The sequence below is a fragment of the Phlebotomus argentipes genome, unplaced genomic scaffold, assembly GCF_947086385.1.
Source record: "Phlebotomus argentipes unplaced genomic scaffold, Phlebotomus argentipes genome assembly contig_2, whole genome shotgun sequence".
Taxonomy (NCBI): Eukaryota; Metazoa; Arthropoda; class Insecta; order Diptera; family Psychodidae; genus Phlebotomus; species Phlebotomus argentipes.
Genome location: NW_026776162.1, coordinates 8,399,134 through 8,415,841, shown reverse-complemented (window position 1 = coordinate 8,415,841; position 16,708 = coordinate 8,399,134). Strand labels below are relative to the sequence as shown.

Genomic DNA, 16,708 nt, shown 5'->3' with positions numbered 1-16,708 from the left:
CGTCTTCAAATGTCTTTGCGAGATCCCTCGCGGTTCACTCGCGTCGCTCACAACTTCGCAATACTTTTCGCACGTCTTTAACTTCCCGAAACGCAACTATTCCACTCAGAATACTCCCTGTCATCCCGGACGAGCCCCCATGTAAGAATGGGAATAGATCAGGGGAAAGTATATCAGTGTGGCTTACCAATTATAATTGCGTCTGTTCAGTTTTGGTGTCGCGGTATTACTAAATTTCTCCTCCTCCTCGCGACGATCTCCTTAAATCTTATCCTACTAGGGCGCCCTCTACACTACTTCTCTCAACCTTCTCCACATATATATTAGTCAAAATACGCCCACGCGCAATCTGATGGATTTCCAAACTGTATTTTCTTCCTCCCAAACAAAGTGACCTTAACCTGGACGCCAAGGGGGAGATAATACGGCTAAACAATGTACAATCACAATCACAGACACTTTCAGAGCTTCTGCAGTGCTTAAAACATGAGTTTCCCTCATTTTCTCCTCCTTTTTCGGAACTTTATAGATTTTTTCAACCGTCTAAAGTAACATAACCTCAAATTTAGGAGTATTTGTCACAAAAAAGACGACAGTTTTACTTTTATGCCCTGGAAAACTTACAGAGAAATAGTATTTTAGAAATATTTGATGATTTCAGTGAATATTTTAACATGTTTCAATTTTAAATCGCTCTTTTGGATGCTCTTTGGCACATAACCTCAAAATTATCTAGAGTTATTGAAAAAAATCCTTGAAAGAAACTTATTCGGAACGTTTCACAGGCAACAGCGAGGAAAATTAGCTAGAATAGCTCTTAAAATAGACAAAGTTGCATATTGAAACAATATTTTAGAGGTTATGATCAATTTTAGCATAAATAACACAGTTTAACATTGAAAAATTGTAATCTTCATCAGATATCAAGTTATATTGCCAGTAAATAGCAAGATATACAAGCTTAGGCGCATTAATGAATGATTTTGAAGGTTATTTAGTGCCAAAGTTTGCCTTAAATTCATAACATAACCTAGAAATATGCAAAGAACAATTCTTTTTCTTCCTGTACAGTATTAATTTCTGTTGAAAGTCACTTTTAAAAGCACAATATTGGAAAAGTGTCACGCATTTCCACTTCTAAACACTTCTGTTGAACTTTACACCACTTCTGACCACAATATCTCCCCCTTGTTGGGCGTTTGTGGTGCACAAAAACACCCTGTCCATTCGGAAATTTCACTCCAACACAGATCATTTCCTCTGAAAACATGCCCAAGTTAATTAAATGGCCAGTGAGAAATGCCACATCACTTCAGTTGCCTCACGCTGGCGGGTTTTTCACAGTGAAACTTTCAAAAAGCCAAAGTGCAGAAGAAAAGCTCTCACACTGTCGCTCCGCAATCAACAGGCGGTTTTGGGGGGGTTGAGCCAGATGTGGCTCACGGAATGGGGGCAATATTGCACAACAAGTGAAGTGGATTAATAAATTGAATGGCTGGATGGTTGGGAAAAATCGCCGTGTCATTTATAATGGAATTTATAATTTTTTTCACCCCAGCACCACAAAACCCACTGAGAATTTTCTCATGGTGCTCAACCCAAAGCCATTCACTCCATCAAGCCATTAAGGGTGAGAGGGTGTGCAGAGGGTGGGTTGAGGGGGGGTGGATTTGTGCCGTGAGGCCAAAACAAGAGTGTCTTTTTCTCTCTCGCTCAGAGACCAAATGCTAACACACTAACGAGCCAGTGTGACGCGGATGATGGATTGATGTCGTCGATCTTAGGCGCAGAAGGAAATTAATTAATACACTTAATTATATCATGTAATTTCGGAAGGTGAGATACAAGATGACAGACCTCTCGTGCCGCTGAAACACCTTGAATTTACAAGGCGAATTCAATGAATGTTAATGGCACATTTGCTGACGACATCTAATTGGGCGTCATTCCACCCAAAGACGATGTGAAATTGCAATGAAACCCATTAAGAGTCGCTTGAATTAGGAGATAATCCCCGAGATACGACTTCAAATGCTCACTTTAGTCTTTTGACGGTGAATTTGTATTAAATTCTCTGCCAGTTAATTTGCAAATTAGCAGGCAATGCTTTTATTTGTTTCACTGAGCGTGAGAAAAAATTGAAAATTTATTGTGTATTTGCATGCAATTGAAATTCTAGATCACTTTCTGGAGTGAGAAATCAGTGAAAACTTTCAAATTTCTCTATTAAATATCTTCAAATAGTGCCACTGAAGCGTTCTTTTCTTGGTTTATCAATGAAAATAACACTCCAATGGGCGGGGCTAGTGAGTGGGCGTGGCTTCTGATTTACGTGCATTTGCATTATAGTGTTTTGTGCCTGACATAACTCAAATGTTTCGCTTTCCATTTCTGTGCATCATAATAATGTATTGCATAATCCATTAATGATCTATTCGGTCCAATTTACCGGCCATCGCATGATTAAACATGCCACCCACAGTTCTCTCTAGTCTATTACCTGTTGTTTTTTTTTCTACCTGGCACAGCAAATAAACTCTCATTCGATTTGTTATGAATTTATCTACCACAATATTTTCTCAATTATAATATGTTTCGAGCACGTAATATAATAAATTTAATACATACAACACACAAATTGAATTCCATTCTCTTCGTTGGGTATAAATTTCATCCCTCGCTTTGGGGGAAAATCAATCTATTGCTTCTCATACCGAGTAAAATTGCCATTTCAGGTTCTCTGGCACAAAGTTGTGAGCTTTAAAAGCTCAATTGGGATGCACATGAAATTGGAGTTTTCTTATTAAAAGGTTTAGTGCTTGAAGGGTGAAACTTTTCCCTCTTTACATTCTTCATGCGGGGGTTGAGGGGGGGATGGGAAATGGGTGAAAATTAATCTGACACTGTGCTTGGCAGGATTAGAGGCCATCTTCAATTAATTGACTTTGTGCTTGCCACATGAAAAGCGGATGTTTTATGTTAGCTTTTACATGCTTGAATGGTTTTTTTTGGGTGAAAGAAGTCAAAGAGCAAAAGTGACACGAGAGAGAGAGAGAGAGCTTTTCAATAGCGGTGGCAAAAGGTCAAAGTTTGGATACAATTTTCACCGAGGAAAAAAAGCCCAAAATCAAAGGTTTTGTACATGAGAAAGTTGTGCGAAAACCAATAAACCGCAAAATTTCTTCATCAACAGCCATATTCGCACCTAATCTTTCACCTGAAATCCTTGCGTAATGTTTGGGATTGCGGAGAAGGTGGAACATTTACCAAAAAGGGGGGCAATATTGAAAATTACATTTTCTTCCTTCCGCCTTTTGCGCGCTGGGAAAATTTCTCATAAAATCCTCACCCCCAAAAGAGTCACAGAATTTACTTAAGATTTGCTCTGGAAACCCATCCGCTGTGGGGTGCTTTGCGAAACGAGCTTTCGTGACACTGAATGGAGACTGTATTAAAAGTAATAGGTGTCATCCAGCCATCTTCAGCGTCACCTGAATGACGTTCATTTGACGAAACAACGCCAGACTTGCACTGAAACTTACGACGCAGAGCTTCTCTCTTGTTTATTCCATTTGCTGGCCATTGAATGTCTTCTGAGAAATACATTTTGTCGCCCAGATGCGCTACTGGAATCCTAATTCTCACAGTTATTCATGGTGATGAAATGCATAAGATGCCCAGGAGGAGAAAAGTGCTCAAAAGTTTTATGAGACGTTTCGTGTGGAATTCACAAAAAAATCTCACTCTATTATTCTAAGGGTTTTGGAAAATAAATTGCCAAAGCGCTGATTCAATTAACCCCACAAATGCTTATTCAAATAAGCTTCTACAGCTGCAAAAGGTCCATTGAATATTGCCCAAGGATTGTTCATAAAAATTCATTTTTATCTTCCACTCCTTCGAGCCGAATTTAATATTTAATGCCCATTGAGTGGGTCTGCAAAATGCCCTGGAAAAACACTTCACTTCCAGCTTCGAGATTAATCTCAGAGCAAATCACTTTTTCCTCAAGCTTCACGGATTTCATGGGCTTCCGACGGTAAATTAATGGTGCATGCTTTTAAGTGGTTCTTATCAAAAGCATAAAGCAATCTTGTAATCTTCATCCAAAATTCCGGTGCTAATTTATTGCATGCAAGCTCAGAATTAAAAGCTCATGAAAATGATACGTGAATTCTAGCTTTAAGCCAGTGAAATTTCCCCATAAAAGGATAAAGAGAATTTATTGTGTGCAACTTTGTGGAAATTTGTGTAGCATTATTTATGTAAAATTCATGTTATTTTCTTCTTCAGCATCTTGTAAGGCATCTTGCAAGGCATCTTGCGTTTGATGTTCGCCTACTTTTGTGTGTCTCTGTGTGTGTGCAATGATGATCTTGGCCTCTTTCCAGCGCGCGCCCTGAAATTGAGCTTTCCCGGTTTATCACGGCTTGCGGGAAATATGGTGAAAAGTGGGTCATGAACGCGATGGTAAAAAGACACCGTTTTATATGCCATCCGCATGCTTTTATTGAATTCCGCCGCGACAACAAAGCCTGACATTCGCCCTCTGATTTTCTCCTTTTCATCAATTGAAAAAATATTGTGACATTGGAATATTGATTTTCAATGTATTTAGCAAAAATACAGTGTGTGACAAGGGGGAGATAATATGCCTTAAATCTCTACAACACTTCTAAACACTTTCAAATTTACCTGAAACTTACAAAACATGAATTTTGTAGTTTGTTTCCACATTTATTCCCAGATTATAAAGAATCTCTTGAGGTAAAATCGCTGTTCTTGGACATCTTTTCTGAACATAACCTCAAAATATCACCAAGCGATCTTCAAAGACTCCATTTTGAGGCTTTCTAGATCACAAAAACATCTCCAATGATCTTAAAATTGCTGATTCACAGTCAAAATTGTTCAGAAAGTTGTCTAAATGGGCATTTTTCAAGTCCAAATGACTATTTTTGAGGTTATGTTAAATATTAGCACAATTTACAGTGTTTCTTGGCATCAAAGTATCAAAAAAGCACTGTAAATTGGTTGCAAATGCTTAATTTTGTCAAGGAATAGCAAAATTTACATGCTAGAATGCGAATTATTCACTAAATCTGTTCTTGATTTGATTACATAACCTAGAAAAAAGATCATTACGTTTGTTTCTGCGTGAAAATCGAAGGAAATTCAGAGAATCTGGATGATTAGTCAGTAAAAGAAGCACTTTTTTCAGCACTTCCACTCCTTAAGGTACTTCTGCTGAGCTGTACACCACTTCTGACTGCATTATCTGCCCCTTGGTGGGTGAGAAATGTGATTTAACTTCTGTCGCTCACACTCAAAAGTGTCTTTCGGGCAACATTGAAGTAATTTCCTCAAGGAGATTAAAGCTAAAGTCATTTGTGAGGGTGGAAAAGTAAGTCCAATTGCGGAATGGTGAGCTTTGGTGGAAAGAATAGAGGCAATAATTAACTTTCCCCTTTTCCGCCATCACCTGGGAATAGTGGAACATCGGAAGTCAGTCAAGATGAGCCACAATTACAGCAATTATTTGCAGCTTTTCCACCCACACTTCAAGCCTGTCTAGACGCGATTCTTCTGGCGGTAATTTGCCAGATTTCGCGCGAGTTCCTGATTAACTCATTCAGTGCGCCAGAAGAGGCATTGTTTAGTCCCTCAAATCCCAAATTAGGGCCATTCCAAAGGGCTGCTTCCACCCCGTCAAGAGACATCTGTTGCTGCGCTGAATCCATGCACAGAGAGAATCTTCCAGCGCAAATGACTGCGATCTGGCGAGCATGTCTGAGAGTGAATCATAAATCCTGCCATAACTCCCACAGGCGGTTGAGTCATTGTCGCATTTTCATATTCATATCCTTTTTTGTGGCCCCCCACCAGAGAGGTGAAGATGAAGAGCCGAAATCCGAGAAAAGCCACTGCATTATTACGATGGTTTTCACTCTTGAGAGGCTTTTGTATTTTGTATTGGTTTCCAAATGCACTCAAAGTGCGATTGTTTGATGTGATTGTGAGAGCTTAAAAGCTTCTCCATTTCATTGTGCTTTGTGCAAGCAAATCTCTGCTGTCTGAAGCTCATCCAGGTAGATATTTTTGAAGCATTTTCCCTGCATGTTAAAGGATTATTCACTTTATCTATTGCTCGTGGCGATATTTGATGTAAAGCTCATTGAAAAGCTCCGAAGTGTACAAAATTGCCAAAGTGGAGAAATTCAGTCGTTTCAGAATCACAATGGGATTTTTGAAGGTTTTTTTTTGTTTCTGTGCCGAAATTCAGACTTAAATATCATTATGAATTTCGCACACAAATTAATGTGTTTGACTATTTTTCATCCCTTGTTTGTTTCCACACTTTTCTCATTAGCAAATGTTTTCCAACAAGACGTGATCTTTCGGGCATTTATTCCCTCATGGTTTGAAAATCAATAAACTTGATATACGGAAAAAAGTGACTCGAGAAAACCTTGACTTCCTCTTGTTATTCTTTCTTCCGCTCCCTCAAATCTATTCCCTCAAAAACATGGGAATGATTGAATTCCAATTGTTGCCGGAAGATTGGGAAACACTTTGCGCATTGCGAAATTGCATCCTGGGCGATGGGAATAAATTCCAATTCCGCAAGCAAAGGAAATTGCTGGAAGATGATGTGTTTTTATTTTCTTCGTGGAAATCCGGACACTTCCGATGGATGAACCTGAGTGTAAATGTTAAACTGACTAAGGTCGCTCCCGTTTCGTCGGTGTGTGGCTTTGGGTGAGTCACACAAAAGGAGGACTCGCTGGAAAATCGATGAAATCATGAGCGTGAGTGTGAGAGTGGGCGCTTTGTGTTGCGGAGAGGCACATTCAAACACACAAATATGGCTTTGACGATGGGTAATCATGGTACTTGACGTGCTTTTGTAACTTTTTCGCCAAGTGGATTTACGGCTGTGTTGATGGTAAAAAATTTGGCGCCTTTTCGCAGCTTTCTCTCCCACCCATTTTAGGGGTGGCGAAAGCCCACGCACACACTCAAATAACAATCATTGGCGGGAATGACTGCAAATTTATGGGTGACATCCAGGGAGAACTTTTATGGTCCCATCTCTACCTGTCATTATTCGACACTCTTGTGGGGTCGCCAAGGGAGGCAAAATCCCCCGCCCAATTCATCAAACTTCGGTGTCAATGTGAAGCCACAGCACATGGGGGAAGGTGGACTTCTTCTTTTCCTCTCCGCATCGCCGAGAAAGTTTGCTCAGGACCGACAGACTTCCTCATTGAAGAAGGGGGATGTTTTGTGAGTTGATAAGGGTCTCCTTTTTCTCTGCCACTCTCAACGCACACTCGTACGCGGTCTTATTGATAAATTTCCAGCCAATTTTCACCCTTGAGCAATATTTTATATAGACATGAAGAGGCGACACTATTGATAGAACCAAAGGTCACTCTTGATAGGAAAATAATTCGACAGGAACACGCATGTGGAAACACTCCGTATTTCTACACACATTTGTCAACAAATGAACTGCAGAGTCAGCGTCAAGGGGGAGATAATACGGCCAGAAAGAGTGTACAAGCCAAGCAGGAGCCCTAGAAAGTGTTCAAGACTTCCCAGAAGGCTTCTTTTATAAGAAATTATGATAATTGCTCGAATTTCTTACTTATTTAGGTCAAATTTTATGTGTAAGTTATAAAAATCACGCAATAAAGGTCACTATTCTGGACTTTTAATGTTAAAAACGACTGCAAATTCAGCTAAAGTGTAACATAACCTAAAAAATATATCATTTAGAGCCTGGAAAAGTCTATTTAGAAAGCTTTCTAACTGATTTTAAACGTGAAATGAGACATTTTGAATAAAACATTCTAGTTTTGTTCAAGAAAGATTCCGTAAAAGATTGATTAAAGCTTGGCTTAAAGAGCCAAAATCGATATTATTAGGTTATAGCTTGAAACAGAGACTAACATGCTTGTGTGTCTTAAAGTCTCATGATGTGTTGTACAGATTTCAGCCAGATTATCTCCCCTTGAATTGGAGAAACTCAACAAGTTGATAATGATTGGGTTCTGATGGTGATCAATTTTGGCGGGAAAACCACAAACTGCTGGGTGTGAAAAGTGCACTCCGAAAACACCCCCAATTAATATGTATCCACTGATAAGCTCCACATCAGTGCCACAATCTCAATTCCTCAGCAACATGTCACACCAATTATTGCCACTAATGTTCTCATGTGGAACTGATTAAATTGTGATTTTCTCTGGCAATTCAACTTCAATTTCCAGCACACTCAGCAATTCAATAAAACTTTCACGATCGCGAGAGCTTTTTATGAGCACGCTTCCGACAATTTCGCCTCACACGCTCGCAGCATCGACAAAACTGTCGGCATGATTTTTTATCAAAAAGATATGCTAATGCTGTGACAGAGCGAGAAGTTCCTTCGCAATCGATATGAGACATTTGCAGGGAGATTATTTGTGGCGACAGGCGAAAATGTGTATCGAAAACATCCAGAGCAGCTCTTTTTGGATGCTAACAGGGAAGCACCAGGCGTCTCCACTGCATTCTGCCACTCGCACAACAAAAAGGGAGAATTTGTGGTGGTAATTCTGTAGAATTTTCATGCTTCTACTCGAACACTCTGTGGCTGCAGAATCTGCATTTTCTCATGAGAGAATATTTTGTGTGAAATATAATTTTGTGTGAGTTTATTTTCCAGAAAGTTTTTCACAATGAATTTCCAATTCACAAGCATTTTATACCTTCTTTGGCTGGGGGTAAAGCAAAAACGCACTGAAGCGTTGAGTAATAATTTTTTCACGGAACATTTTCATTTGCTCGTTTGCATATTGTCTGCAAATTTTGCAAACTTTCTCCATCGCCACACTAAATGCAATTTACTTTTATTGCCCAAAGAGAATTGCAGCCAAAACCGACGTTGTACAAATTTCACTCCATAATCGACTTTCTCAAAGCCATAAGCGCAAAATTGGCTGTTTTCACCCCCCCCAATATACAGTAGCGAAAATTAGGTTAGGACACTTATGAAATTTAGGCCATTTTTCCTTTTGGTGCTCAAAATTCGATATTTCTTTCAATTTTAGAGACATTTACCTTAAGACAAAAGATAATCAGAATTTAATGATCTTTCAAATGGCGTTGAGATCATGGCGATATCTCAATTCGAACCCGAGATATTGCAAAATACAGAGAAATGTGCGCAAAAGGACAGCGAAAATTAAGTTAGGACACTGCTTAGCCTGCTCTAAATCCTTGTAAAAAACATGAAAATTACTGCGATAATCACATTAAATCATGAGTTTGGAATGTTTAGAAGACATTTACATTATAGAACGCCTTGATTTGCACTTGTTAAATTGCTTTTTGTATGTTTTTAGCTAACGTTTAACGCTTTTCTATCATTTCTTCATTTCTCCCGCTCAAGCGCAGACCAAATCTTGTTCACAGGTTTTCTATGAAGTTTAGAATAAGAGGTTAAGTTAATCGCCTAGGAACAATCATGTAGATGTGAAAATTACAGCATTTTACTCTTAAGAAAGTGTGATTTTTAGTCAATTTCTTATTATAATGTCCAGAAAATCTGTAATTTCTTATCGATGCATGGCAGGAAAATGGTTCTAATCACGTTTTGCATGTTATTCAGCATTCAAGGGTTCCATAATGTGGTAAATGGTGTTCAAGTAATGTCACAAAATCTAGAACTGTGGCGATTATTGCACACAATATATTCCGAATAACTAAAATTCACTAAATTAAGGATCAATCAAGTGTCTTAGAAAACACCTTTGTTACCTTGGTTTTGTGTAAAGTTCGTATTGGACATCGTTGAGTGACATTTCTGGACAATTTTGATGAATCAATGAAAATATGGAATTTTTGCATCAAAAATGTAAAAATGGTCCAAATTTCATAGGTGTCCTAACCTAACTTTCGCTACTGTATGTATGAATGCTGCTCTAACAACATTTAGCGAGAATTAATGCCTTTGTGGCTGCTTTTTTCGCGCAATTGCAGAGGGAGTTTCATTTTGCATTAGATGCTAAATTATGCACTGTAATTTAATCAGGATTTAACCGACAAATGCCATGCGGAGTCAGTGACTCTCTCTCTCTCTCTCTCTCTCTCTCTCTCTCTCTCTCTCTCTCTCTCTCTCTCTCTCTCTCTCTCGGCCCACGGACAAGGAGTGGGCAGAGGGCTTGGTAAATGGATTAATTTGAAATTTGCATGACTCAGTTTGAGGTGGGAAGCATGCAAATTCCGCCCATCAGGAAGAAATTCCATCCTTTTGCCATCAAGCTGAGTGCTTGGCAGCCTTTGTAGAGGAACACAAACGCATTGTCTTAATATCGCGTTGTGCTGTGGAAAATTGGTACTGATAGCAAATCGGAATGTTTGAATCTCACGCTGATATTCAGAGATTTTGTCACCTTCTCAAAACCACCCACACGGCAATTTCACGTTCTCTCCATATCTGTGCTCGTCCTGAAAGCCACAGGAGACAACTTGTAAAGGTGTGTTGCGTGGAAAGCGGAAGACATTCAAGCATAGCCCAACGTTTTGTCTTCTCATTCAGTCCTCTTTTGAGATTTATCCAAGATATTCTTGCGATACACAGATTTGTTTAGGCAATTTATACTGTAATTTTTGCAGATAAAACAGTGAATTGTACAATAAAATGCAGATAATTACGATTTTCTCAATCATTTTTAGCCCAAATTCACCAAGAATGTATTCTTTTCTTCACAAAGAAGATTTTTACTGAGTTTTCCAAGGAGTTTTCTCAGGAAAAAAATAATATACCTTGAAATTTTCAGACTGTTTGCATATGAATTCTTAAATTATAACAAATCTCTTGCGTTTCCATCCAATATTTCTGAAAAAAATCCACTTAAAACTGCTTTTTGGGTGTCTTTTATGATCGTAACCTCAAAATAACACTGAAATATGTTCAAAGACTTCGCTTGGAAGCATTCTAAGTCACAAAATCATCTCTGAAATGGAAAATGAAACTCAAAATTGCTGATTCAGTGTCAAAATTGTGCAGGAAATGTTGTAAATAGCAATTTTCCAAGTATAAAAGATCATTTTTGAGGTTATGTTCGATTTTAACACAATTTTCACTGTTTTTTTTGGCATAAAAAGTCCAGAAAAGCAATGGTAAATGCGTGCAAATGCTCAATTCTGTATATTTCAGTTCCCTTTCGCACAAAAACACCCACGAATTTTCCGGAAAATGAGTAATAATAGAAATAGATCATTGTCAATGTTCCATTGTAATTCTGCCACATGCCAAAGGGATTTGAATTCCCATTTCAACACATATGCAAATTAATTATTTAAAATTTGTCGTTTTAACATTCAGTTCGTGTTTCAATTTTTTTTTTTTTTCTTTTCGTCTCGCATTACGATGTGGAGAAGCATAATAGTGCGTATATCGCGTAATCCCCTTGATATGGGATACAATTGCGTCACTGGTAAATACAATTATGTGCTCCACAAGGCAAGTCTCGAGTTGAATTATACATTTTTAAGGTGCTCGGATTTTTCTGCCGTGGATTTCCTGTCGTGTGACACTTTTCCCAAGCCCCCACGCCAAAAAGGGGGAGGGAAAATAGGGAAATATTCCTCCCGTGTGAAATTATGCTTGAGTGTATTACGACAGAGAAATTGCCACAATTTCAGCATATTTTCCTGCATGTGTACATCGCTTGCGCCAGCAGGAGGCGTTTAAGGGTGGGTTTTGGGGGCTGAAATAGTGGGTGGCCTAGAAGACAAGGAGAAGAAGGTGTTCAGTGGATGTGACATAAAACACAGCACCACAATTTATTAAGGTGCCTTTTTACGATTTTCAGAATTTATTCACACGAAAGTGCGTCGCTCAATAAAATGGTCACGTTTGTCGTGAAAATGCGCCTTCTATAAGTTAAATAGGAGAATTGCCCAGGAAATTTGCCTACAAAGGTGTTTTACACCAAAATTGTGACCTGCAGCGTGTGAAGAGCTTTATCTTCATATGAAAATGTTCTGCATATTCATGAGATAATAAAAGCTTATCACTGTTCTTCGCACATTTTGACATATTTGATTAACTTCTCTTCCTTTTTTTTGGGGGATGAAAAGTTGATAAATTTCGCAGAAAACTTGGATGACAGGCGGGGGGAAAAAAACCGTTGGAAAAACTACAAAGAATATTAATAAAAGCTTACGATAAAGTTTTTTGTAAATGCCAAGGCAAATGCGAGTAATAATCTCTGGACGAAAGAAATGCAAGAAAGTTTCATGCGAATAAAGTTGTGAAAAGTTTAATGAATTTACGGATTTTAACAGAATTTTTTTTCTCGTATTGCGTTTCGACGGGTGAATGGAAAACTATGAAAAGTCGATTTATCATAGTTTTCGTCTTGTGTATTTTTAAAAAGCCTTTTATTTGTTCTTTCTGTACAAGAATTTTAAGATTTGTATCTTATGAGACAATAGAAAAAAATCTTATTTATCTAAAAAGCACAAATGGAAAAAAAAAATTGTCATGTTTTGCGAATGAAAAGTCGAATTTTCATTATTTACGCTGTACAATTTTTCCCCAAGAAAAATGTCTCAAAAATTGCAGTCAAATGCATAAAAACGTCTTTTTAGAAAATATTTGTAGATTTTCAGAATTATCCTAAAATGTTTTTTTGGACTTTAAATGAATATTTCTCATATCTTTTAAATTTTTTTCACTTGAAAACATTAAGAAAAAGTTCAATTGAAGTATGAAAAGTTGATTTTTTGTATAAAATCGACTGAAAAACCATTAAAAATCGACTTTGAAAAGTAATATTTTCAGATTTTCTATTAATTTTGCCACATTTTAGTGAAAAATTTCAATAAATACCAATAAAACATTTACAAAATAAAAAATACAGAGCAATATTTTCACTTTAACGAACGATTTGAAGGCATTTTGAGTATTTTGAAGTAAATTTGGCAAATTTCGCAGCTGTTTTAATGCAAAATTTTGAACTCGCTTTGATGAAAAATTGCGATTTTGACTTTTGATAGTTTTCCATTCACCCGTCAGTTTGGAGCTTTTTTACAGCTTTCAAATTAATATAAAACATCTACTGAAGTCATTGTTTATCAAAATTCGCTGTATAAAACATGCCAAAATGGATCAATTTGTAGGAAAAATTGAATCATGCTGAGCGAAATTACCTTTCATTTCTCACTTTATGCTCAGCATTTTGCAATTTCCCCCCTCCCCCCAAACGCTTTTTGGGGGTGAGAAATTACGGAAAAATAATTCCTCTGATGTTATTGATTTTCAAACCCTTCTGATGCCAAAGCCACATTCAAGTCGCAACGAAATAACGAGGCTATTTGTGAGATTCCTGGGAATTGTTGTGCAATTGCAATCGAATCACTTTGATTCAAGCGATCCAAATTCTATGTAACAACCGTAATCAATATCGCACGGAGAAGCCTTTGTGAATCACACGTTCGGCAATCAACACGCACAAAACCACCCCCTGGAAAAGAGCGCATCCGCTGAGGGTGAATAATCATGGCTGAAAGGTTGCATACGAAATTTTAATCAGGCGTCGAATGTGGGTCGAAAATTTACCCAATTAATTGCTCACCGCAATTTACTCGTTAGTTTGATGAGCTTTCACAATGAAAATTCACCACAAAACCATGTGTTGTTTGGTGGAAATTCTATATGTGGAAATTTGATGACGATATATGGACTGTGACTCACATTTGCAAGAACACTTCCTTTATTTTATGCTAAAGCTGGAATTGGAGCATGAAATTTTCTATCTTCCCTGCTGAATTTTAATCATTCTGCAGATTTTCCCTGCAGCATCGCTTTAAATTCACCAGCACATTTTTGATATTCTATCAACGGAATATTTCCGCTGGATCCTTTCCGTGAACGTGAGCTGCGATTCAGTGGCGTTGTGAGGAAAATGACTTGCTAGTAGTAAAAATAAGTGTGCTTTTCTCATTGATTCACCCAGAATTCGTCTTTGAGAAGTAGAAAATAGAGAAATTTCCCATGTTTAAATATCAAATAAAGGATATTTCTTATATTTCCAGTAGCCACGCCCACTCAATTGCTCCGCCCTCTTCATTTATACGCTTCTTTCTACGCCACTGCGCTGGAGTTTCCTCCGAATTTGCCACTGGGAATTTAAAAAGAGAGCAACAAGTCGTCGGAACAGGTTTTATTGCAAGATTTGAGCAATGCTTCACATACTGGAAAAGTGGATTAAGCTTCTGTACTATCAAACATCATTTAAATTGCCAATTTTGGTGGATTTTGAGAGATAAATTAGCTATTAAAATCAATAATTGGTCGAGTTTTGGCGATTTTGAGTGATTTCAATTGCACACAGAATTGCTATTAGTTAATATTAAAGAGGTTTTTTTCTGGATGAAATATTAAAGCTTATATTCTATAGATAATTTCATTCTCTCTGTGTTTTTATGGCCTATAACATTTTTTTTCGGGAGTTATTTTCGAATGTAACAAATGTAACAATAAAACCCTTTGTGTTTTTGTGTCTTTTTTTTATACAATTCATCTCATAAACGTATTTTGATAACCATTGCAAAATGAATTTCAAGCCATTTCCTCTGCAACTCCAATCTAAACTACCTTTTGATAGGATTCTCTGGAGCTTTTCCAACCGATGCGAGTGGAAGAAAAAAAAACTTTTATGCGCCCCTGAAACAATATGTAAATTTCCCTGTGCAATTTCATAAGAAAAAAGAAAAATCCCCGCAATTTCCAGGCCATGAGAAAACTTCTGACAATGAAGAAAAGTTTTAGTTTCGCCTACATATGAACCAAGGGGCAAATCACAAGGCGATTTTTGAGGAAACTTAATGTTCTCTAATGCAATAATAAATTATTTGAGTTAAATAATCAAAAAATGATTATTTTCCCAAGTAAAATTGAAAAATAATCAAATTATGGTTTGAATAATTAAAAAAAAGATTATTTTTTCAACTAAAATTGAAAAAACATCTTATTTTGAATAAATAATTTAAAAAAAATTATTATCCCGAGTAAAATAACAAAAAAAATCAAAATAAACAAATTCTGAATTGAGTGATAAAAAAATGAATATTTTCTCGAAATAAATTGAAAAATAATCAAATTTAAAAAAAATTATCCAAAAATTATTTTTTTCCAAAGTAAAGTTGAAAAAAAAAACAAATTTTGGATAAAATAATCAAAAAATTATTGTGTTCCAAATTAAAATTGTAAAATAATCAAATTTTGAATCAAATAATAATAAAAAAAATAATTATTTTCCAAAGTAAAATTTAAAAATATTCAAATTCTAAATAAAATATCAAAAAAATTATTATTTTCCAAAGTAAAATTACAAAAAAATGTCAAAAGAATCAAATTCCGAATTGAATAATTAAAAAAAAAGAATTTTTTTCTCAAGTAAAATTGAAAAAAAAATCGAAATTTGAATTAAAATCACAAATAATTAAAAAATAATCCGAATTTGTGTGAAATAATCAAGTTTTGAAGAAAAATTCAGAAAATAATCAAAAAATAATCCGAATTTGTAAAAAATAAACAATTTTTCATTACATATTAAAAAAAAATACAAAAATATTCAAAAAAAAATCAAATTTTGATTAAATATTCAGAAAAAAATCAAAAAATAATCAGAATTTGACTTAAAATCACAAATAATCGATAAAAAGATTGAATAATCACAAAGTTAATGATCTCAACTTGCGACTGACTTTCCCCTTGATATGAACCATTTTCTTGCCGCCAACTTCTACCTTTAAGCTAAACTCTGAGGCTTTAGTGCCGTGAAATTTCCAACTTATCCCCACAACAAAGATTTGCCTGGAGGTGTTCGTGGAACATAAATTTTTTGGCCCTTTTGCTGATAACTCAGCGTCTCGAGGCCCCCTTCGTCAAGCCATAAAAACTTCAATTTCCGCTGCCCATATCTGAAAGTGTTGCTCGTTAAAGCCACTAATTACGCGCGGAAGGGTGCAGAAAGCGATCCGTAGTTTGTGGAATTTTTCCTGGCCCTTTGACTGGCTTTAATGATAATTTAGTAAATTAAATTAACTGTCGTCATGCGAGAACTTCGGTTTTCGAGCTCCCTTTGCCTTCGGAGGGTGTCGAAGAAAGGTTAATGCGACTCTGTGGGTCAGTCGTGGGAAAGCTGGGATGGATTTCCCTAATGAAATTCCGCCCAAAGGAGGAGATAAATTTTCTCGACACTTTTCAGATCCTCAAAATTGATTTTACTAGTCACAAAGTTGGTTAGAAAATGCTTTCATTTCGATATTCTTGAATTGAATTGAATTGTGAGGTTATGAAATTGATTTAAGAATCCATTTTTTGAGCAAAAATAGAAAATCTTCATTTTTTAAGAATGATAAAGCTCTATTAAGAGTACAAATTGCTGAAATAGTGCTTCAAAAATCAATTTTTCAAGTTTAAACGAATATTTTTGAGGTTATGTTCGGACTTTGAAATAGTTTTACGACTTTTACAACGAAATTTTTAAGTTTTCTGATCAAAAATGCCAATTTATGTTTGAAAACACTAAAATTTTGTGTTTTTTACTGTAATTTCGACACTAAATTCGTCCCAAAACAGTCACATAACCTATAAAAAAGTGCTACAATTGATTAAAATCCAGATTCTGCGTGAATTTGAGGA

General features: G+C 36.5%; 1 protein-coding gene across 1 annotated transcript in view; it reads right to left on the bottom strand.

Moving 5' to 3' along the window:
• The window catches only part of LOC132265074 (IDLSRF-like peptide), a 60,625-nt gene that overhangs the window by 43,281 nt on the left and 636 nt on the right, over positions 1-16,708 (bottom strand). The gene's annotated exons all lie outside the window — the stretch shown is intronic.